The 25,478-nt window shown below is 44.5% G+C and overlaps 1 long non-coding RNA gene across 1 annotated transcript; it reads right to left on the reverse strand.

Annotated features, from left to right (window-relative positions):
* Positions 1-1,528: 1,528 nt before the first annotated feature.
* LOC132390028 (uncharacterized) lies at positions 1,529-25,121 on the reverse strand. Its single transcript, XR_009510757.1, has 5 exons — positions 25,002-25,121; positions 17,294-17,344; positions 11,154-11,189; positions 8,791-8,823; positions 1,529-2,251 (listed from the first exon to the last, which is right to left on the reverse strand). It is a non-coding gene; the product is annotated as an uncharacterized LOC132390028 (long non-coding RNA).
* Positions 25,122-25,478: the final 357 nt, after the last annotated feature.

A 25,478-nucleotide genomic window follows, 5' to 3' on the forward strand; every position in this document is an offset into this window, starting at 1 on the left:
AACGGGCGGTGAAACTCCCAAAACAAAAACTCCGCCCTGAACCTTCAATGATCACCCGGCCGAACTTCCATCACTTCCAAGAAAATAATAAAAACAGCTGCAGACTTCTCAGCCGAGTGCATCACGGGAAACAGCCTCTCTGGCATCGAAAGCATCTTCGAAAATTGATGATTAGAAACGGGACATCTATCATTAAGGGTGTTCAATCCTGAACATACCCTCTTCTCATTGCCACCGTCAATGAGGTGTTGACAGAGTCTGAAGGACCACATCCCCAGATTCAGGGACAGTTTATTTCTCTCCAGCACCAGATTTCTAACTGGAGAATGAACCCCTCTGCACTACGTCACTATTTACCCTCTGTTTAAGAACTACATATTTACCTTAAAACACTTATTTTAGGAAAACATTTCAGGAATTATTTTACTGAACTGCTGCCGGAAAACAATAAATTCCAGACATAGGACTGCGATACTAAGGCTAGTTCGGAATCTGATCTCCGCACATACAGCCACATGCCACTCTCCGCAATATCCACCTCTAACTCCCCTCCATTACCCATCGTCAACTCCATGCCGCTCTCCTCCTGACCCTTGGCTGATCGGTCTCTCCGAACGCCATCACCGCCATTCCCACCTCCATCCATCCCACCGACAACCTCACGCCTCTTCCTCCCTGGACGCTCGCCAAACTTCTCTCAAAAGCCCCCCATGGCCTCCAATCACTCCATAGTCACCACTATCACCCCCTCATCACAAACCTTTACTAATTACATTTCCGAGCATTCACCCTTAATTTTGACCCAACCCTTTTCTCTTCCCGAGCAGTCATTTATTTCCACCTCCCGCCCTTACTCTCAGCCTTCTTCTCCTTGTCCCGCAGTGAATGTTCGTCTCTCCACAATTAACATTAATGTCCCTGAGTCCCACGCACCCACCGGCCCCGTCCTCCATCCCTGGTGTTACTGTCTCCAAGTGAGACTGGTTCGGTGAGTGACCCCGTGGTGATTTGCATCCGTGGGACTGGAAGGGAAGAATTGTGAGAAAGCCTTCTGCCCCGGAATGAGGGAGACCCTGTCTGTCAACCGAATAATATTCAGCGAAACTCTGCCCACCTCAGCCGTTGCTTCAGACCAGAATAATTCCACGGTAGGTGACATCATCATAGCAGGAATTTGTTTAGCCCATCGGCCCTTGAGAGAAATCCCGCTGGTGACATTCTCTGCGTCGGTGTGTCTATGCATTCCCACTCTCCCACACCCCAAACGGCTTCCCCAACAGCGGGCAGCTGCCTCAGAGTGACTAGGCATTGGGTGGGAAGCGGGATGGGCTGTTTCAGGCCACTGCATTGTCTGCTCTGGGAGCAGGCTACCCTATGCGCTCGGTAGAGCTTCACAGACCTTCCCAAATGCTCGCCGGTACCGAATACAGCGAGTTTCTGTCAAGAGACTGAGACCAGTTTAATGCAAACAGCGTCAGCTTTATTGAGTCATGCAGCTGGATGGAGTAACGGTTGTACTACGGCGGGGCAGCGATCAGCGGCATAGTGTATAGTCAGTACCGATATCAGAGAAAGTGAAAACCGGAAAATTTTAACCCTTTCCCGTAATCAGAGCACAGGAGAATCAGTGTAGTTACATAGAGACAGAGGCAGATCACATCGAACACCCGCTGCCCGTTCTGCCCAGTGTGTGCACCGCTCCAGCGCCGACACGCGGGCGGTGAGACAGAAGTGACCTGTGGCCCCCATCTTCCCCAGTGCGTTCCCCGAAGAAACCCAAACATCCCTTAAAACCCCAAGCGTAAACCTGCGTGACTCGATGTTTTTAATGTCTTCCGGATCTCACTCTTGCACCACGAATGCAAAAGACCCCAGGGCAGGACACATTTGTCTGTTCCCGACATGGGCACAGTTTTCTCAGGACTGCTTCCCTTATCAACGCGGTGCGATGTTCCTGGGTCAGTGGAGGACCATGGTGGCCGGAAGTCCTCGAAATGGTCTCCTAATCCAGCCACATTGCGGTTATTGTGAGAGTGGGTTATGATCCGTCACGTGTTGTTTACAGGGTGCCGAGGCCAGGCTGGGTGAACAGGCCAGTGCTGTGATTACTGAACAGCGGTATGGGAACACGTTGTTAGCGGAGAGCGTGCCGAAAGCGGTGATTGATACGAAGCAAGGCGGGCGATCCAGGGCTCGTCCTCACATGAGTGGGCAATCCATTTCGCCAGTGGCAACGAACCAGACCTCGTTACTGAAAGGTGAAACAGAGAGAGGTGAGGGGAAAGTTCCTCAGTGCAACCGCTGTCCCTGATCAATTTATCTCATTATCCTGTACACACCTAACTCGCCATCTCTCATCTTCTTTCGCTGCAAGGAGAAAACGCCGAGTTCACTCAGTCGACCCTCATAGGCCATACCCCCAATGAAGGGAATATCCTCGTAAATCTCCTCAGTGCCCTTTCTATGGTTTCCACGTCCTTCCTGTAGTGAGGCGACTGGAATTGAGCACTGTACTCCAAGTGGGGTCTGAACTTGCACCTACATAGTTGCAACATTACCTCTCAGCTCTTAAACTCAACGCTGCGGTTGATGACGGCCAATGCACTGCATGTCTTCTTAATCACAGTCAACCTGCGGAGCAGCGTTGAGTGACATATGGACTTGGACCCTAAGATCCTTCTAATCCTTCATCCTGACACGGTCTTACCGTTAATGTTATATTCTGCCACTATATTTGACCTACCAACATTAAATTATCTGCGAAACCTCACACTTATCTGGGTTGAACTCCATCTCCCAATTCTCAGCCCAGAATTGCATCCTATCAATATACCGCTGTAAACTCTGAAAGCCCTGCACACTATCCACAACGCCCCAAACCTTCGTATCAACAGCAAATTTACTAACCCATTCCTCCACTTCCCCATCCACGTCATTTATACAAATCAGGAAGAGTAGGGGTCCCAGTACAGATCCCTCAAGCACACCACTGTTCACCGACCTCCATGCAGAATATGACCCCACTAAAACCACACTACGTCTTCTGTGGGAAGCCGGTCCTGGATCCCATGCCTGCTTATTTTCTCACTACATCCACTGCTCCAATGTATTTAGTCACATCCTCAAAAAATTCAATCAGGCTCGTGAGACACAACCTCCCCTTGACAAAGCTATTCGGACTATTCCTAATGATATTACACCTCTCAAAATATTCATACATCCTGCCTGTCAGGATCTTCTCCATCAACCTACCAACCACTTAGGTAAGACTCACTTGTCTATAATTTCCTGGGCTTTCTCTACTCCCTTTCTTGAATAAAGGAACAACATCCGCAAACCTCCAATCGTCCGGAACGTCTCCCGTCTCAATTGATAATGCGAAGTTCATCCCAAGAGGCGCATCAATCTCTTCTTTCGCTTATCACAGTAGCCTGGGGTTCAGAATTCTTCCGTACATTTCCCTGAGAACATGTGTCTCCAATTATGCTTCCATTTCCCTGCCTGATAGCCTCGTATTTCCCCTTAGTTCAATTAGTCGTTTTCCTAACTTGTCTGTTCCTGTTCTTCTACAATGCTATGGTAAAGGAGATAGAATTGTGAACACTATCTCCAAAAGTTATGAGGCATGGGATAAGTGGAAACTTGGCTGCTTGGATTAAAAAAATGGCTTAAAGGATGAAAGCAGAAGGTAGTTGTGGAAGGGAAGTATTCTGCCTGGAGGTCGGTGACTAGTGGAGTGCCTGAGCGATCAGCCCTGGGATCCCTACTATTTGTGATTTTTATAAATGAACTGGAAATAGAGGCGGAAGGATGGGTGAGTAAGTTTACGGATGACAAGAAGATTGGAAGGGTTGTGTTTGGAACGGTAGGTTGTAGAAGTTTACAAGAGGATATAGACAGGCTGCAGAGTTGGGCAGAAAAATGGCAGGTAGATGGTGATGAGCTAACGGACAAATCAGCCATTATCTTATTAAATGGTGGGGCAGCCTTGATGTGTCGGATGGCCTACACCTGTTCCTATTTCTTATGTTCTTAAGTTTAGTTCAAGAGGACTCGAATTAAACGTCACATAATGCATGCAGGCTGTTGGGAAGTTTCTTGATTGGTGAGGGAGCTAACGGTTTTTGTGCGAAGGAAAGAGATTAGGGTTCAGGAACGAAACACCTGAGAAAGAAAGCAGGAAAAGCTCGATGGAACGAATAGTCCAATTCCGCTCCTCTATCCTGTGGCTCAGTAGTCTTATTCCATGCATTTTGACCATCGGTCCTTCACCCAAAGCCTTACAAAAGTGCCTATCGAAGCTAACGACCGTGTTATGTTCATTTAAAATCTTTGGTACCTCGTTAAAAAATGAAAACCATCTAATGAAATGAGAATGAAAGGCCTCTTCCTCACAGATTCACCCAAGGCACCTTTCGAAATAAACTGCCTGCAGGCAAGATGGGCGTTGTAGAGAATTTCGCTATGCAGGTGAACACATCACAAAGTTGACACCAACTAACTGGACATAGATACACTGTATAGATACACAGATACGCAGTAGGCGCTGCCTACTCACTCCGAGAATGGACGAGGTCCGATCTGCTCTCCGGGCGCTCAGTGAGTATTCCACCCCGACCCCCGTGACTCTATGTGCTCCTTTCCGCTCTGTCACCGTGAAACAACGGCTTCGTAGGTCACGACCGAAGTGTGATTTCATTACCGAAAGGGGCGTGGTGATGACCAGAGCGGGAATATGGTGAAAAAATACAAAACTAGATTGGACGGGAGGTAGAGAAGGGGGGAGTGTCATTTCTGGTCAGGGATAGTATCACGGCTACAGAAAGGGAGGACACTGCAGAAGGATTGTCCCAGAGTCCGACTAGGTGGAAGTCAGAAATAGGAAGGGTGCTCTCTCGGCCTCTAAATAGCCCTCGGGACACCGAGGAGCAGATTAGCAGGCAGATTTTAGAATGGTGCAGGAAATGCAGGGTAGTAGTTATGGGTGATTTCAACTTCCCTCATATTGACTGGCACCTCCTGAATGCAAGGGAGATAAATGGGAATGAATTTGTCAGGTGTGTTCAAGAAGGATTCCTGACACAGTATGTGGACTGGCCGACGAGAGGCGAGGCTATACTGGATCTAGCTCTGGGTAATGAACCTTGTCAGGTGACAAGACTCTTGGTGTGGGAGCATTTTGGCGAGGGTGACCACAACTCCCTTAGCTTCAGCATAGCTACGAAAAGGAATAAAATCAAACGAAATGTAAAAGTGCTTAACGGGGGAAGGGCTAACTTTGAAGGGATGAGGCAGGAACTAGCGAGAGTAAGTTGGAAGTAGATTTTCGAATTGGAAAGCGCAGAAGTAATGTGGGAGAAGTATAGGGACAACATGAGCTGGGGTTAGGATAGATTTTTCCCACTGAGGCAAGGAAAAAATAATAGGAAAAGGGAGCCGTTGCTGACGAACCATGTGAGGCAACTCGTCAAGTGGAAAAAGGAAGCATATGTTAGATATAAGAATCCGGAAGTAGCAGGGGCTCATGGGAAACATAGGGTAGCCAGGATGGAGCTAAAGAAACGACTTAGGGGAGCTCAAAGGGGGCATGAGAAGGCCTAGGCATGTCGGATTAAGGAGAACCCAAGGCGCTCTATGCGTATCTGAAGGATAGAAGGATGACGAGAACGAAGGTGGGACCGCTAAAGAATAAAGAGGGCAACATGTGCCTTGAGGCGGAGGATGTTGGGGAGGTCCTAAATGAATACTTTGTTTCAGTATTCGCAAGTGAAAAGGATCTTGATAAGGATGAGGTCGAAGTAGAGCGGGCTTGTGTGTTGGACAGTGTGGAGATTAAGAAAGAGGTGCTGGATCTTCTTAAAAATCATTAATATTGATAAATCGCCAGGGCCGGATATGATTCACCCCAGCTTGTTGTGGGAATTGAGAGGAGAGATCGCAGGAACACTAGAGAAGATCTTTGAATCCTCTATGGCAGCAGGGGAAGTGCCGGAGGACTGGAGAATGGCAATTGTAGCTAACTTGTTTAAAAAAGGTAATAGGGAGAATCCTGGGAACTATTGACCTTTGATTCTTACGTCGGTTGTATGCAAACAACTGGAAAGGATTCGTAAGGTTAGGATCTACGAGCATTTGGAGAAGCACAGTCTACTCACATGGCTTTGTGAAGGGAAGATCGTACCGTACGAGCCTGATTGAGTTTTTTGAAGAGGTGACAAAATAAATTGGTAAGTGCAGGCAGTGGATTTGGTCTACATGGACTTTAGCAAAACATTTGACAAGGTCACTCATGAGAGACTATTCCAAAACGTCATGAGGCATGGGATACGTGGAACCTTGGCTGTTTGGATTAAGAAAGGCTTTAAGGAGGAAAACAGAAGATAGTTGTGGAAGGAAAGTATTCTGCCTGGAGGTCGGTGACTAGTGGAGTGCCGCAGGGATCTGTCCTGGGACTTCTGCTATTTGTGATTATTATAAACGACCTGGATGCAGAGACGGATGGATGGGTGAGTAAGTTTGCGGATGACAGGAAGATTGGAGGAGTTGTGGACGGAGCTGTAGGTTGTCGAAGGTTACAAGAGGATATAAACAGGCTGCAGAGTTGGGCAGAAAAATGGCATATGGAGTTCAATCCGGATAACTGTGAGATGATGCATTTTGGAAGGACAAACCAGAAGACTGAGTACAGGATTAATGGTCAGTTACCCAAGAGCGTGGATCTACAAAGCGACTTTGGGATTCAAATCCATACATCCCTCAAGTTCGCTGCACAGGTTGATAGGGTAGTTTTGAAGGCCTATGGGATGCTAGGCTTCATTAACAAGGGGATTGTTCAAAAGCAGAGAAGTCATGTTGCAACTCTCAAATTTCTGTTGAGGCCGCACTTAGAGTATTGTGTTCAATTCTTATCACCTCATTATAGGAAGGATGTGGAAGCTACGGAGAGAGTGCAGAGGAGATTTGTCAGGATTTTACCTGGTTTGGAGAACAGGTCATATGAAGCAACGTTATAAGAGATGGGACTTTTCACTTTGGAGCATAGAAGAATGACCGGGGACTTGATAGAAGTCTACAAGGTTTAGAGAGGCATAGATAGGGTGGATAGTCAGTACCTGTTTCCCAGGGGACCAATAGCAAACACTAGAGGGCATAGGTACAAAATTAAGGGAGGGTTGTTTCGGGGAGACATCGGGAGTAAGTTTTCTACACAGAGCGTTGTGAGTTCCTGCAATGACTCGCCAGGGATGGTGGTGGAGTCTAAAACATTAGAGGTATTTAAAGCCTTTTGGGCAGGCACATGGAATAAAGAAAAATAAAGAGTTATGGGGAAGTGTGTGGGGTTTAGTACTTTTTTAAAGGAATATTTCGTTCGGCTCCATGAAGGGCTGAAGGGTCTGTACTGTGCTATAGTTTTCTATGGTTCTAAAGGTTATGTCATTGTGTCCAATCTGCTGCAGTAGATATGTACGCATTTGAAGTAATATAGTCTGAATAAAGATAGTCAGCATGGTCTTGCCAATTGCAGGTCCTGTCTCAAGAATGTGATTAAATTCGTTCGGGTGCTGCGAACCAGGTTGCAGGTTTATACGATGATGGTGTATGTTATCAAGAGGTTTGATAAGATTCCTCATTGTTGGCCCATTCAGAAAGTCATGTGAGAGGGAATCCAGAGAATCTTGTCTGTGTAGGTAGGGAACTGCCTTGCCCGAGAAAGAGTGTGCTAGCAGTTGGAGATTATGCCACCTGCAGTTCAGTGAGATACTGTGTTCCGTAGAGATCTGATCAGAGACTCTTGGACTTTCTGAATTTTACAAAAGATTTTGATGAGGAAATGAATAGACATAGATATCAGGCAAAATATGGATGCTAATGGATAATGTGGTGGGTTGTCGCAGGTTACAATTGGGCATTGATGGGTGCAGAGCTGGGTTGAGAAATGGCAAGTCAAGTTGAGCATGGGGAAGAGAGAAGAATTGCACTTTGAAAGGTCGGATTAGAATGCAGAATGCATGGATTATGACAGGCTAGTTGAAAATATTGAGGAGAAGAAGATCTTTTAGCCTTCATATAATCTTTAATGTTTCCGCGCCATTTAATAGGGTAGTTAAGGATGTGTATGAGGTACACGAGGTACACGAGGTACTGTTGCAGCACTATAAAACACTGGTTAAACCATATTTTAAATTTTGTACTACACTGTAGAGTGGAAAAAAATGCCAAGGGGAGGAAATTTTAAAGCGATTTAGGGCTATGTATAGGGGCAGCCAGCGGTGCGTTATTACCCATAGTGGTGAGTGTGTGAAACGGAATAGCAATGGTGGTGGTCTAAACACACACATTTGGGTCATTTCAGAGACTGTCTTAGCACACGGAGTACGGAGAAATAGACGGCTCTGTAGGAGAGCAAGTTTAGAGTCGGTAAAACATCAAGGACCAAAGGGCCATCAAAAAGCTGTCCTGTTGAATGTTTTCTTATCTATGTACGTGATAAACTAGGATGGTCAGCACAGTTTATAATAGGGAAGATCATGCCTGGGTAACGTATCAGGAGCTCAAGGTAGGGACAGGGGTCACTGACCACACCAGGTTCGTGGACTCATTAAAGATCGAAAGGAAGCTGTTCCCTTGAAGGAGCAGAGTGAGGAGAAATTTGTTTCTCTTTCCCGCCGCCGTAGAGCTCCCCACCCCCCTCCCCCCGCCCCGACCGTGCATGAGCCCAAGCCTGGTACTTTAACGTCTCTGTTTCATCAACTAGCGCAATCACAGACACAACATTCCAATGCCCCTTACCCTGCCGGCATCGAGCTGAAGTCATACGATACCCTGATGGAGATGGTGAAAAAAATAACAAAAAATCATTAATCGCCCGACATCGTGAAGTTAACAATCCACAATCCACATCTCACTCACACTCAACACTGATCCCTTCCTGATGTGCTCAGAGGCAGCACCGGGACACGTTGGATCTCCGGATTTAACATCAAGTTCAACCCTTCAACGGAACTCCTTTCCTTAATTTACCAGAGAACACTGCTGCAGTTCACTCTGGGCGCTAGCCCAGCTTACCGCTTTTCTCACAGACACACACGATGCAGCAGTTACATCGTTTCACGTTTCGCAGGAGCAACTTGAAGACAGATGCGTCTGGAATAAGTAGCGTGCGATCACACTGATTGGTTTGAACTACAGGGTCTCCAATAGCTGCTAGAACATTAATGAACAGACAGGTAATGAACGGAATAACCTGTGTGAAATTAAATTTTGATCTCATTGGAAATTTCAAATTCCCCAATACAAAAATGTACATTCTCAATGCAAGGCGATTAGATGGGGAGAATGTATTAATTGGATGATTTATTAAATGAATATGTGCACCGTCCAACGAGAGGAGGTGCCCGACTGAAAAGGCAAACATGAGTAAAGTTCCTTAAATTCGGATCAAACGGAGCAAATCAGGAGTATAACGAAGCCAGTAATGTACGGAAAAAAAGAATGAGGATAACCAAGAGGGGACGTGAGAGGTCCTTGGCAGGCAGGATCAGGATGAATTTAATTAAGCAACGTTCTATGCCAATGTCAGTATCAAATGAATAACTAGGGGCCGTGATTTTTTGGCAGTGCGCGAGGCTAGTTTTGCTTTAATGCGGAACATGTGAGTGATGTATTCGCTGAGTATTTTGTTTCCGTTTTTATCTAGGTAAAAGACATGGAGGAGCAGCAGATCGGTTGTCAGTGCATAAATATGCTAGGTGTTTAGAGCAAAATTAGGAAAAAGACCTCGGGACTCGGAATGAATTTTCAGGTGAATAAGTCCCCAGGTCATGATGGGAGTTCCATAGGTTTGTGACGGAAGCAAGAGACAGGTTTGCACGATCCTTGGAAAAATATCCTCTCTAGCCACATGCGAGATGCCAGAGGACAGGTGAATGGCTAAAGTTTTACATCTTCATGAAAAGCGAAAATAGGGAAATCCTGGAAACTATTTACCAGTGAGTCTCAGGTTAGATCCATTCCAGTGAGATATTAATTATTTAATGGCCTTATTGAACCTGGAGTTTTAATTAGTGAAACACAGCAAGGATCTATACTGGGACCTCTTCTGTTTGTGGTGTGAATAAATAACCGGGATGTAGATGTAGACAGGTTGTTGATGATATCCAGAATTGATGGAGTTGTGGATCGTGTAGAAGGACTTGCAGAGCATCCAGCGCAACGTAGATCAGTTGCAGATATAGTCAGAAAAATGGTAGAAGCAGTTCAACCCAGATAAATGTGGGATGTTGCACCTTGGTAGGGAAAATGCAAGGAGAAAGTACACTCCAAGAGCAAAGACCCTTAACTGTGTTGAGTTCAGAGAGACATTGGTGTCCAAGTTTAGAGCTCGTTGGTAACAGGTACACAGGTCGATAAAGCGATTAAGGATGTTTAAGCAATGTTCGCTTTTATTAGTTGAGGAATTAATATAGTTGCGAGTAGGTTATATCGCAAGTTTATAAATATCCGGTTCGTCTGCATCTAGAGTATTGCATACAGTTTTAGTCTTACTACCATGGGAAGGATGTTGAGGCTTTGGGCAGGGTGCAGAAGAGGATTACCAGGATGCTGCCTGGTTCAGAGGCCATGTGCTAACTTGAGAGATACAACAACTTGTGTCGCTTTCTTTGGAGCGGAGGGGGCTGAGTAGAAATTATGAGAGGCATAGATGGAATTCACAGTATCTTTTTCCCAGGGCAGAAATATCTAATATCAGAGGTTGTAGGTTGAGAGGGGTTAGGTTCGAGGGTGATGTGAGGGGTAACTTTTTTTAACCCAGAGATTGGTGAATCCTTGGACTGTACGGTCTGGTGAGGTGGTAGAGGCAAATAAATCAGAGGTTATAAGTGACGCTTAGATATGAAGCTTCATGATTGTGAGTAACGTGGAAGATTATGGACATTGTATAAGTTGGAGGGATTTGGTTTAGGAGAGGTTTTATTTACTCTTCAGTTCGGCACCATATTGTTGGCCGAGGGGCCTGTTGCAATACTGTACTCTTCTGTGTTCTATGTTCTATCTCTGCCACCCTTCCAGCAGCATGAAAGCACACCCGATGTTGCGACGCCTTTGGTTCATTTAACTCCTCCTTACAGACGCAGCTTTCGCATTCCACTTACCCGCCAATGGAGACTTCTGCTCCCCAGAAGGATCTCCTATTTGAAAGACGTGAAGAAGTTAACAAAAATGGTTCAGTGAAAAACGCTCAGAGATAAGGTGCAGTGTTCACTCAGCCTTCTCTCAGTGCACGGTGCGGGTTGAGGTGCTGCCTTTAAATGGGACGGTACAGAAGGTCCATATTTTATGGAGACTCAGCAGTAAATAGAGGCTTAGGGAATGCGGGAATTGTCCGACCGAGCGCGTTGTAAATATTTTCGTAAAACAGTACATATATTACTATTACGCATTCTTTATTTAAATAATTCATTAGGGGTCATATATAGGAGGTGCATAAATGGCATACGTGATATGTGTGTGCCTCACTAATAGAAAACTAAGTAGACAAGTTACCCGTACACCTCCGCATTTAATTTGATTATTTTCTAGAGTTAGTAAGCATAACAGCACTGGATAGGAAGGCATCAATGTTGTGGGCAGAGAAGGGTAGTGTTATCCTGGGTAGATCTTCTGATTCTCATAAAAAAGGACAAAAGTGTGAGCTCAATTCCCGTGTTGCATCTGCAGGGAGTGGAAGTGTTGGCTCGAATGATTAGGGGACACCACAGCTGTGCAATATGTGCGGTCCAGAGGGGCCACAACATATCCAAAAAGACCACAGCATTACGTAAGAAAACAAACGTTAGGCCCCAGGAATATTGGGTAAATTGAAAATAATGATGAAGATGTTGGAATGGAGAACAGGGAAAATTACTATGGAGTGAAATGTGTACTTAGCAGCTGCTTTCATTCAATAAGACGCCAGTAATATGCTCGAAATGCACGAGATATCGGAATCAAAGCGAGTATTACGGCCATCACAAAAGAACAGTTGGTGGGAAGATTGAACAGTCTGGAAGTGAGGAAATTACCTGGGTTAGATTAACTTCACGTCAGGCTTCAGGAAGGCACAGCGGAATACATCGTCGAGGCATTGTTAGGAAAAGTATCAGAAGATTATAAATGGTGAATGTGACTCTGCGTTTTTGACCAGGGGAGCGGGGAAGACGGCAGCCGCTTCGTGGGCAGTTATCCGACCTTGGCTACGCTGAGCTGCTTGAGAGTACTTCAAGTCTCACTTGAGGAAGTGAGAGCGCTGCGCTGGTTGCCCACAGAAAGCTGCGGGTGGTTCGGTGATCACTGGCGTTCCGCAGGGATCTACTCCATGTGATATTTATAAAAGATTTAGATGAGCAGGTGGAACGGTGAGTTAGGACATTTGATAATGGTACAACGGTTGGTTCGTGGATAGTGCCCACGAAGACCCGGCAGGACATCTGCAAATTTTGACAAACTTCTATAGGTGTGTATTTAGAGTATCTCAACTGGCTGCATTACACCTTGCTGTATATAGACTGATGCCCTTGAACGGAATATCATTGAAAACGTAGTGGACACCAGCCAGTTCATCACGAATATTACCCCGCCTTCAACCGCGGAAAACTTCTGGATGGAGGCTGACGCAGAAATTCAGCATCCATCATCGAGGATCCCTGCAAGTCTGCTCATGCTGTATCCCCGCTGCTGTCATATTTAAGAAGGAACAGGCACCTTACAAACCACATAGCCTGGTTCAGGAACAACAATCACTCCGGAAAATTAGGTTATTGAACCAGAAGAGATGACTTCACTCAGTTCACTCGCCCATTGCTAAACTGTTCTCAGAATCTATGGACACTCCCAATGACTCTGTATCCGATAATCTCCATATCCATATTTATTGCTTACTCAGCTGTTATTATACCGATTTCTTATTTTCCATTTTGGCTTTCCTCGTGTTGTTCATTCCGTTCAGTGGTCGCTTATCTGTCTGTTGGCTGTAACATTACGAGAAGATTAGAAGAGCACAGGGCCGTAAGCTACAGGCGCAGAATGCGCCCATTTGGTCAATTGAGTCTGTTGCATCATTTTATCACAGCTGATCCATTTTGTGTTCCCTTTCGGCCACTATCTCCTGTCTTCTCACGTATCCCTTCAGGTCCTGACTAATCAGCATTCAGTGTAGCTGTTTCTGAAATATACTTAATAACTCGGCACAACAGCTGCCTGTGGCAACTAAGTCCACAGATTTACTCTTTCTAAAGGACACCCCTCTATTCTGCTGTTTCTTCTTGTCTTAGACTCCAGCACAATTGGACGTAAACCTTCAAATGATCTCTATCGAAAAGCTTTCAACCTTCCATGGGTTTGAATTCGGACACCCTTCCTCTTCTGACCTCCAGTGAGTAGAGGCCGAGAGCAATCAGATGTTTCCCAGTGGCCACAAATTTTAATTCCACGTCCCATTCTCATTCTGATATGTCTATCCATGGGCTCCTCTACTGTCAAGATGAAGCCACACTCAGGTTGGAGGAACAACTCCTTATATACCGGCTGAGTAACCTCCAACATGATGGCATGAACATTGACTTCTCCAACTTCCGTTAATGCCCTCCTCCCCTTCTTACCCCATCCCTGGCATATTTAGTTGTTTCTTGTTCTCTCTCTTTCTGTCTCTCTCTGTCCATCACTTTGCTTGTTCTCCATCTCCCTCTGGTGCACCCCTCCTCCTTTCTTTCTTTCTTCCGAGGCCTCCGTTCCATGATCGTTTTCCTTCTCCAGCTCTGTACCACTTTCGCCAATCACCTTTCCAGCTCTCAGATTTTCCCCACCCCCTACGGTCTTTTCCTTTCATTTCGCATTTCTCCCTCCTCCCACTGCTTTCAAATCTCTTTGTAACTTTCTTTCAGCTAGTCCTGACGAAGGGTCTCGGCCCGAGACGTCGACAGTGCTTCTCCTTTTAGATGCTGCCGGGCCTTCTGCGTTCCACCGGCATTTTGTGTGTGTTGTTTGAATTTCCAGCATCTGCAGATTTCCTCCTGTTTGTTTTTTACATGACAGTCCTTCCAATCCAGGACATATTTTCCTCAACCTCCTTTGAATTCTCGAAATTGTCAGCACATACATCCTGAGAAGTGAGGCCCGAAACTGAGTACAAACTCCAAGTGAGTCCTCTTCAATGTTTTATGAATCCTCAATATTACGTCCTTGCTTTCTTCCATGCTATTTCTCTTGAAATAGTTACTGACATTGTACTTTCCTTCCGCACCTGCGATTCGGCAAGGAAACTTGACTTTATATTCTTGCTCAAGGACACCCGAAATCCTTTACACCTCAGATCTTTGATTTTGTTTCTGCTGTTGGAAAGTAACCTACCTATTTATTTCTTCTGTCAATTTACATAACCATCAACTTCCTGACAAGTATTCTATCTGTCACTTGTTTGTGCATTCGTTTCATCTGTCTAAGTCTTTATTTAGTCCATTAATCTCCTCTAAACTGTCTGAAAGTCTACATATTTCGTATCATCTGCAAACATGGCCACAAAGGTATCAGTTTATTATCCAATTCATGACACGAAACTTTAAAAGAAGCTCTCCAAGCATTGATCCCTGAGGACCAACCATAGTCATTGGCAGACAAACAAAAAAGGTTCCCTTTATTCGCACAATTTGCCTTCTGCCTATCCATGCTAGTATATTTTCTGTAATACCATCGGCACTTCAGTTGTTAAGCAGTCTCACGAGCGGTACCTGTTTTGAAGGCATTCTAAAAGTCCATGTATTTATCATCCCCCTCTGGCTATGTTGCTTCTTATTTTCTCAAAAAAAAAACAAACAAAATAAAACAACAGATTTTCAAACAGGAGGTTCCCTTGAGGATATCTTGCTGATCAGGGGCTATTTTATCATGGGCCTGCAAGTTCGCCGAACTACATCCTTACCAACCGCTGATGTCGGGTTAACCTGTCTATAATTTATTTAAATATACGCCTCTCTCTTCTTGAGGAGTTACGTGTCATTTGCAATTTGCCATTCCACCGCAAGCATGTCTGAGGATTTATTTCGGAACCAGGACAATTAGTGCCTCCACAATCTCTTCAGTTCCTCTTGAGAAACCTAGAATGTATGCCATCCCGAACAGCTGACATCCGCATTACACCTTTCCAAGAAATTTCTTCTTTGAAATGGCAACTTCTCACACTTCTGCCCGCTGTGACTCTCTACCCCCGAAGCTTTACATAGTAACGTGTGATGCAAAATACTTGTTCAGTTAGTCCGCCTTTGCCCTGTCCCCCATTACTAAGTCTGCAGCTTTGTTTCCAAAAGTCCGATATCCACACCCGTCACTCTTGTACACAGTATGCGTCTGAATAAACCTTTGACATCGTATTTAATATTATTGGGTAGTTCGTCTTCGCGTTCCAAATTTTCCTTTTCAATTAATATTTATTTCTCCTCTGCTGTTTTTTAAATGTTTCCCTGTCTTCTAATTTCCCATTAATGTTTGCTCCACGATAAGACCTCGTTTTGACTTTTGTGTTGCTTTTGACGCCTCTTGACAGACATGGATGTGACTCATTTACTTTGCAATGCTTCTCCCTCTGAAGGGTGTATATAGCACGCGCTTTTTTTTTTCGGAAAGTCGGAAATTCGGATTTTTTTTTTCGGAAATTCCAGCCATTGCAGCTCTGCCTTCAAAGCTGCCGGTGCAGTTTTCCATTTAATTTTAGCCAACTCCTCTCTCATGCCACTGCAATTTCATTTCCTCCATGGTAATGATGACACATATCACTCTAGCTTCCCCGTCTCAAATGTCAGTGTGAATACATCTTAACGTAACTGGGAAGAAAATAACTTTTGGTATCGTGGATTATATTCTTGGCTAGTATGCCACCCAAATTCATCTCTTCCCTTTTCATCACTTTTAGTTGCCTTTTGCTGGATATTTTAAAAACAGCGGAATCATCCAATGTACCGCTCACTTTTGCTACCTTGTATGTCCTTTCCTTTTTGTAATGCAATCCTTACCGCCATTTGTCAGCCACGGTTGATTAGCCGTGCGACTTGATAACATTTTCCTCTGCGGCCCACATCTATCCTGTGCCTTGGAAAATTAAAACCAGAAACATCATCTCTGATTTCCCGTCAAGTCAGCTAATATCTTCCTCCAATTCACCTCGGTAAGCTCCTTTCTCATGGGCCTTTATATCCCCTTAATTCATTGCGATACTGATTCATGTGAGTTGCACTGGTCCCTCTCAAATTGTAGTATAAATTCAATTATATTATGAGCACTCTCTCCTGAAGTTTTTTTTCCCTACCTTAATCACCCTCATAAGGCCTGGTTTATTACACAACAACTAATCTAATATTGCCTTTCCCCGAGTAACCTACAGCTGCTTAAAAAAGCCATCTCTTAGGTGATCGACAAATACCCTTCGTTGCTATCCCACAACATCCTTTTCCACCAATCACCTTACATATTAAAGACCCTCATTTACACTTCTAATACTCATTTTCTAGCTCAGTTTGCATTCTCAAAAACACGGCTACTATTTTGATTTCCGTAAATGCATCCCAAACAGCTTTTGTTTATACACTTCCGGTTTCATAACTCCGCCTACAAAGATTCAACTGTCCAGGACTCTTTGCAACCTCTTTCTGAAGATGCATTACCAACCGATACAAACAGTTCCATAACACCGCCTAATACTCCCTGGTTGTCCTTTCAACACCGAATATATCTTTTGATGTTCAGCTCCCAGCTATGGTGTGCTTTCAGCCACGACCAATCCCAAATTTCGGCACAAGTTCATACAAGTTATTCTGAATGCTACGCGCATTTAAATGCAGCACCTTCCGTCCTGCATTCTTCGCCCTTTCGAACTTTGCCTCAGTGCCTGAATTTAACTCTTTGTTCTGTCTGCATTTGTACGCAACCATTGACATCTCCTTCCTCACGTTAATGCTACAAACAGCATCTACATATAAACCCGTGGGCGCATCCTCAGCAAGACATCCTGTTTCCCGTTCCACTGCCATCTTAGTTTACACAACTTCCAACGGCTCTGGTAAATCTGAGAAAGTCAATTGTTTTCTCTAGATTCTCAGAAATGCTTCAACAAGTTGCCGCCCATGAAGAAGCGCAGGGAGCAAAGTGCGCTTGGTGTTACTGAAGCGCACCCGACCTTATCCGTCAGTTTCTGCAGCCACCCGATACAGCAGAACTGTGGCTTGATTGATCGCCCCGCCCAGAGTCACAGAGTCCGATTTCAACTTACTCGCCACTGGTAAGTGCTCCCGCAGACGTGCGTATGCTACGTTTTCTGAGCCTGTGGGGAAACATAGAAATGATTATATCTCCGTGATCTGGAATCCGTAATCCGCTTCCCCTGTCATTAAACCATCCCCTTTTGGCCATTTCCCGGTCCTGCTATCCACGGCGGCCTGCATTTCTGATTCGCTGCCAAAATTTTCAAGCATGTCAGCCTGAAAAGGGATCCGTTTGAAGCATGCGAAGTGAACAAAGGACTAGAGGACCTGCCAACCGGACGGGATGATCAGCGAGGTACAACTGTGAGCAGAGGTGGGAGCCGAGAGGGGGGCCAGAGCTCGGGTAAGTTATTAAGCAGGGCGGCAGGCTGAGTACATGAGCTGGGTTGAAGGGCTGTCTGTGGATGACCATGCAAAACCTCAGGAGCGTTCTTTGTTCGCAGGAGATAGTAGCTGTGTGATTGTCAAGTAACGTAACGGGAATGCACAGCAAGGACAGAGTTCACCTGTGACAGTTTCCCCACAGTATAACCATATAACAATTACAGCACGAAAACAGGCCATCTCGGCCTTTCTCGTCCATGCCGACGCTTACACTCACCTAGACCTACTGGCCCGCACTCAGCCCATAACCCTCCATTCCTTTCTTATCCATAAACCGATCCAATTTTACTTTAAATGACAATACCGAACCTGCCTCTACCACTTCTACTGGAAGCTCATCCCTCACAGCTACCACTCTCTGAGTAAAGAAATTCCCCCTCTTGTTACCCGTAAACCTTTGCCCTCTAACTCTCACCTTATGTCCACTTGTTTGTATCTCCCCTACTCTCAATGGAAAAAGCCTAGCTACGTCAACTCGATCTATCCCCCTCATTATTGTAAATACCTCTATCAAGCCCCTCTCAACATTCTACGCTCAGAAGAATAAATACGTAACTTTTTCAACCTTTCCCTGTAACTTAGGTGCTGAAACCCAGTAACATTCTAGAAAATCTTCTCTGTACTCTCTCTATTTTGTTGATATGTTTCCTGTAATTCGGTGACCAGAACTGTAACACGATAATAAGAAGAGGACAGCCAAACACGACAGACACACGGTCACCGTGTCTCTGGCACTGAGGGTTTTGCAGTGGCTCAGAAGAGCAGATTGGTGAAGCTGACTGCAGTGTGATAGAAGACTCCACAGTCAGAGGAACAGAGACGAGATTCTGTGGGCACTATTGCGATATCCGGATGATAAGTTATCTGTCCATTCGAGGGTAAGTGATGTCTCAGTTGGGGTCCAAGAGAGAAACGATGTATTAAGAGTAGATAAGCACAAATGGCTTATTAAGACGAATAGACAGAGTGGAGAGGCAGCGCCTCTTCCCCAGGGCACCATTGCTCAATACAATAGGACATGGCTTCAAGGTAAGGGGAGGGAAGTTCAAGGGGGATATTAGAGGAAGTTATATTACTCAGAGAGTGGTTGGTGCGTGGAGTGAACAGCCTGAGTGAGTTGTGGAGGCAGATACACTAGTCAAATTTAAGAGACTACCAGACAGGTATATTGAGGAGTTTAAGATGGAGGGTTATAGGGGAGGCATGGTTTAAATTTCGGCACAACATTGTGGTCCGAAGAACCTGAACAGTGCTGTATCGTTCTATGTTTCTATGGCATAAGGAGACACAATAACGAAGTCCTGCAGAGAGAGTTTAGGGGGGCTCGATAGAAAGTTGACAAACTGGACCTACAGGACAGTATCCTCTCGATTGCTGTACCACATGGACAAGCCGAACCAGGGGTGCGTGAAAAGTGCTGGCTGATGAGCAGGATTTTCGAGATCTTGAATATAGAGATTCGCGGTAGATTTTCTGAATTTATGGAGCGATCGATCAATAAGCAAGTATACATAAACAGAAATAACTTTCAGACAGGAACGCAAGTAAGTTTAAAACAATATGCAGACTTTTGAGCAAGTTTTCTTCGAATTGGCCATTCGATGTCGTAGTGCATTAAAAGAGCTGCTTTTTTATGCAACCCTCGCTTCGCCTAGCGGCGTAATATAATGGGTGATAAACCCCGGCCCGGTAAAACGTAAGGAATCACGTTTGGGTGGATGCTGTGCGATGGGTGCCCTGTTACAGAACAGTGCCCGAAATAACAAACAGTGCACAATATGCGATTAAACGATTGAGCTTTATAACTGTTAGTTTGACTATCTGGTTAGTAGAGAAACGAAATAAAGGAAAAATAAACAATCTTATTAGACTGTCAGTGCGCAAAGTTGGAGCTCAGTCACAGGCCGATCGTTTAACATTAACTCCTTCCGATCGTCGCTACCATTTGGACCCTTGCTCCCAGTCCACCCCGTCCGGCGGTCTACCAAATATCTCCATTCGTGCCTTCTCCCCTCATGTCCCTGCATCGCTGGCAAAAGCAGGGCGAAATAAACTCCTACCAGATTCACAACAGAGTGCAACAAAATCCCGATTGGTTAACCAGCATACAAACGTCATAGAACCATACAACATTACAGAACAGAAACAGATCACTTGCCAATTCTTGGCTGTGCCGAACCATTTTTCTCCCTAGTCCCAACTACCTGCACCTGGACCATATCCTTCCATGCACCTCTTATCCATGTACCTCTCCAAGTTTTTCTTCAATGTTAAATGTGAGCCTGCATTCACCACTTCAACTGGCAGCTCATTCCACAATTCCACCACTCTCAGTTTGAAGAAGCCCCCCACCCCCATGTTACGTTTAAAATTTTCTCCCTTCATCCTTAACCCATTTCCTCTGTTTTCTTTCTCCCCTAGCATGTGAAAAAAGCCTGTTTGCATTCACTCTATCTATACCCAATATAATTTCATATACCTCTATCAAATCTGCCCTCTTTCTTCTGCGTTCCAGGGAATAAAGCCCTAATCCAGTCAAACTTTATCCGAAAACTCAGTTTCTCAAGTCCCGGCAGCATCCTTGTAATCCTTCACTGCACTGCTTTATCCTTATGGATATCCTTCCTGTAATTTGGTGACCAGAATTGCAAACGATACTCCCAATTCGGCCTCACCAATGCCTTATGCAACCTCACCATAACATTCCAACTCCTATACTCAATACTTTGTTTTATAAAGGACAACGTACCAAAAGCTCTTTTTACGACCCTATCTACCTGTGACGCCAATTTTAGGGAATTTTTACCTGTATTCCCTGATCGCTCTATCCTGCTGTCCTCCTCACTGCCCTACCATTGTATGTTCTACCTTGGTTTGTCATTCCAAAGTGCAATACCACAAACTTGTCTGTATTAAACTCAATCTGCTATTTCTCAGCCCATTTTACGGCTGGTTCAAATTCCTCTGCAAGCTTTGAAAACCTTCCTTACTGTCCACCGCATCTCAAAACTTTGTATGCTCAGCAAATTGGAGGATCCAATTTGCCACATTATCATCCAGATCATTGATATAGATGACTAATAAAAATGGACCCAGCACTGATCCCTGTGGCATACCACTAGTCACAGGCCTCCACTCATAGAAGCAATACTCCACTACCACTCTCTTGCTTCTCCCAATGAGCCAATGTCTAATCCAATTCATTATCTCACCATGTGTACCTAGCGACAAGAAATATTGAAAACTAACCTCCTATGCGGGACCTAGTCAAAGGCCTTAATGAAGTCCATGCAGACAACATCCACTGCCTTCCCTTCATCCACTTTCTTGGTAACCTCCTCGAAAAATTCAAATAGATTTGTGAAACATGTCCCACCACGCACAAAGCCAATTAACCCCTCAGTCACACTTAGAACCATAGAACATTACAGTACGGAAACAGGCCGTTAGGCCCTTCGTGGCTTTGCTGAACCATTTTCTGCCTAGCCACAATAACCTGCACCGAGACCATTTTCCTCCATACCCCTCTCATCCATGTACCTATCCACGTTTTTCTTAAATGTTAAAAGTGAGCCTGCATTCACCACTTCAACTGGCAGCTCATTCCACCCCACTACTGTGTGTGAAGAAGCTTCCCATAATGATCCCTTTAAACTTCCCTTTTCACCCTTAACTTATGTCCTCTGTTATTTTCTCCCTAGCCTCAGTGGAAAAAAGTCTGCTTGCATTCACTCTATCTGTACCCATCATAAATTTAGTCTCCTCTCATTCTTCTACACTCCAGGGAATAAAGACCTAGCCTATTCAACCTTACTCTTTAACTCATTTTCTCAAATCCTGGCAACATCCGTGTCAACCTTCTCTGCACTCTTTCAACCTTATTAATATCCTTCCTCTAATTAGGTGACCAAAACAGCACAAAATACTCCAAATTCGAACTCACCAATGACTTATGCAACCTCACCATAACATGCCAAATCTTATACTCAATTCTTTGATTTATTAAGGCCAATGTGCAAAAAAGCTCCCTTTACGACCCTGTCAATCTGTGACGTCTCTTTTAGGGAATTATGTATCTGTATTCACAGATCCCTCTGTTCTACTGCACTCCTCAGTTACCTTGTATGTTCTATCTTGGTTTGTCTTTCCAAAGTGCAATACCTCACACTTAGTCTGCATTAACCTCCATCTGACATTTGTCAGCCCATTCCTCCAACTGGTAAAAATCCCCCTGCAAGCTTTGAAAACCTTCCTCACTTTCCACTACACCTCCAATCGTTGTATGATCAGCAAATCTGCGGATCCAGTTTGATCTGGATGACAAATAACAATGGACCCAGTACTGATCCCTGTGGCACACCAATAGTCACAGGCCTCCACTGAGAGAAGCAATCCTCCAATACCACTCTCTGGCTTCTCCCATTGAGTCAATATGTAATCCAATTTACTACCTCACCATGTATACCTATCGACTGAATCTTCCTAACTAACCAACACAACATCCATTTCATTCCCTTCATCAGCTTTCCTAGTAACCCCCTTGAAAAATTCCAATAAATTGGTTAAGCATGACCTACCACACACAAAGCCGTGTTGACTCTCCCTATTCGGTCCCTGTCTATCCGAATACTTGTACATCTATCTCTTAGTAACCCTTCCAATAATTTACCTACTACCAACGACAAACTTATTGGTCTAATTTGATAAACAGCAGAACAACATGAGCTATCCTCCAATCCACCGACACCTCACCCGTAGTACCGACATTTTAAATTTCTCTGCCAGGGCCCCTGCAATTCTAACACTAGTCACCTTTAGGGTCCGAGGGAAAACCCTGTCAGGTCCTGGGGAGTTATGAACTCTGATTTCCCTCAGGATAGCAAGCACCTCCTCCTCTTCAATCTGTATAGGTTCTATGACGTCCCTACTTTTTTTGCCTGGTTTACGTTGACTTCATGTCAGTTTCCTTATGAAATACAGACGCGCAAATAAAAGACCATTTAAAATCTTCCCCATTTCTTTTGGTTCCACATATAGCAAACCACTCCCATCTTCAAGAGGACTAATTTTATCCCTTACTATCCTTTTGTTCTTCATAATTCTGGAGAAGCTCTTTCGATTATCCTTCACTTTGACAACCAAAGCTACCTCATGTCTTCTTTTAACTCTCCTGATTTCTTTCTTAAGTGTTCTTTTTTCTGCACTGTTTATATTCCTCAAGCGCCTGATTTGCTTTCTGTTTCCCCTACATGTCATACACTTCTCTTCTTCTTAATCTTAGATTTAATATCTCTAGAAAACAAAAGTTCCTGTTCCTGATTCAGTTTGTCTTTATCCCTCTCAGGAACATACAAGCTCTGCACTCTCAAAATTTCTCCTTTGAAGGCCTCCTTTTTACCAACGACATCTTTGCCAGAAAATAACCTGTCACAATCCACGCTTGTTAGAGCCTTTCTAATTTCTTCAAATTTGTCCTTTTTTCTAGTTTAGAACATCAACCCGAGGACAAGATCTATCTTTACCAATGATCAAGTTAAACTAATGGTGTTATGATCACTGCAACCATAGTATTCCCCTACACACACTTCCATCACCTGCCCTAACTCATTTCCTAATAGGAGATCTAATATTCTATCCACTCTAGTTGGTACCTCTATATATTATTTTAGAAAACTTCCCTGAACACATTTTACCAACACTAACCCGTCTAACTCTTTAACAGTATGGGAGTCCCAATCAATATGTGGAAAATTAAAAACCCCTGCTATCACAACTTTATGTTTCCTGCAGTTGTCTGCTATCTCTCTGTAGATTTTCTCCTCCAATTTTTGCTGAATATCGGGTGGTCTATAATAGAACTCCATTAATGTGACCATAACTTTCTTGCTTCTCAGCACCACCCATATGACCTCAGTAGACAAGCTCTCTAATCAGTCTGCCTGAGCACTGCTGTAACATTTTCCCTGACAAGCAATGCCACAACTTCCACCCTTCATTCTTCTGCTAATTATCACGTCGGAAACTTCGGAGCTCTGGAACGTTAAGCTGCCATTTCTGTCCCTCCTGTAGCCAAGTTTCGCTAATAGCTACAATGTCGATTTTGCATGGCGGCCGCGACCCCAGCCAAATCATAAGCCCCTTTCAGATCTCATAGCAGACACATTCTTCAAATAACTCTTCGGTGGTAAATCACCCTCGTCAGTCTCAAAACAAAAGTCAATGGGCTACTTCGCCTCGGGCCCAAACATCAGATAATACAGCGAGTACCCAGTAGCATCACTTTGTGTACAATTATAACTGTGAACCAGATGCCCAGTAGGTTGACTCCACACTCTCTTCTTGCTGATCTCCAGGGTCCCGAGCATGTCTAGCAACGTCCGATTAAACCTTTCAGGCTGACGATCGCTGTGAGGGTGATACATCGTGGTCCTAAACTTCTCACACCCAGTACAGAACAGCGGCCTCACAGACACATATCCTGTTTCTATTCCTCAGAGTTTACATACCTCACTTCGACCCGTTATCCACGAATCCCGAATGAACCAATGCCCTACCGTTCTGTCTAAGATCACTTCGGTCGATGAACGCTCCTTTGATGTCTGCTCCGCTTGGCAGCCTCCCTTTTCTGCCTGAATCTGTCCTCCTTAGCTCACGATTTCCTTCCTACATGCGCTTTCCGGGCTCCCTTTACAAAGTAATACACACATGTTCTCTATTATTCTGACTTCTATATATTATTCACATGTGTATTTATTCGCAGAATTTCCCCTAAATCCACCTACAAAGATTCCACATTCTCTGACCCTAACATCTTTCTACAGATGTTATATCATCGGTTACCAACAGAGCCATCCCAACGTATATGCCTTCCTGCATGTGCTGTTGACAAAAAATGGATATCCTTAGATGTTAAGCTCCCACATTCGACCGTCTTTCAGCCGGTACCCAGTGATGCCCATGGCGTTAGTGTCTAATTGTTGGTCCATTCCTTTCTAAATGCTGCACGCATCTAAATGCGGCAGGGTCAGTCCAGCATTCCTCGCCATTTGAAATTCACCTCTGCCGTTGAACGGATCTCTTTGCTCTGTCCGCCCTGGTCCTTCTCTACAGGCATCTTACTCAAATCATCTACTTATAAACGTGCTGTCCGTTCAACATCTGTATCATACTGGATCTCTTATCTCTGACATTTTATCTTAACCACACCCAACTGCTTTAGTAAATCGGACGTAAAGAAAAATCAATGATTGTTTTATTAGATTTTCTGAAATGTTTTCACAAAATACAGCAAAACAGTTACAGCAAAACAGTTAGTCTTCAATTTCCACTTACCCCTCAAGTTGAAAAACAGCCATCCCTGAAAGTGGACTGAATTTGCCAGGACTGTGAACAAAATAGAAACAATTATATCTCTGTAATCTGGAACCTATCTGCTTCGCTGCTCATTAACCCAACCTTTGAACATGTTCCCGGTGCTGTCACTGTGCACTGTTTTTAAATTTTAACCAGAACGTTCCAACAGGTCATTTCGAAAAGGGATGAGTTTGAAGAATGTGATGAGAACAACGAAAGACTGGGCCTGTCAGCAAAGTTTGATGTATAGCGACGCGGAACCGCGAACGCCCCGATGCAGAGAGGGAGCTCAAGGCTGGACCACATCTCGGCTGAGTTACTAAACAGGGTTAAAGGCTGAGCACATGAAGTGGGCTGAAGAGCTGGCAATAGATGATCACGTGAGATCTGAACAGCGCACTTTGTACAATTAACTTGGACAACAAAGGAACCCTGGAAAAACACATTGGTAGATAT

The sequence above is a fragment of the Hypanus sabinus genome, unplaced genomic scaffold (genome assembly GCF_030144855.1).
Source record: "Hypanus sabinus isolate sHypSab1 unplaced genomic scaffold, sHypSab1.hap1 scaffold_742, whole genome shotgun sequence".
Lineage (NCBI taxonomy): Eukaryota > Metazoa > Chordata > Chondrichthyes > Myliobatiformes > Dasyatidae > Hypanus > Hypanus sabinus.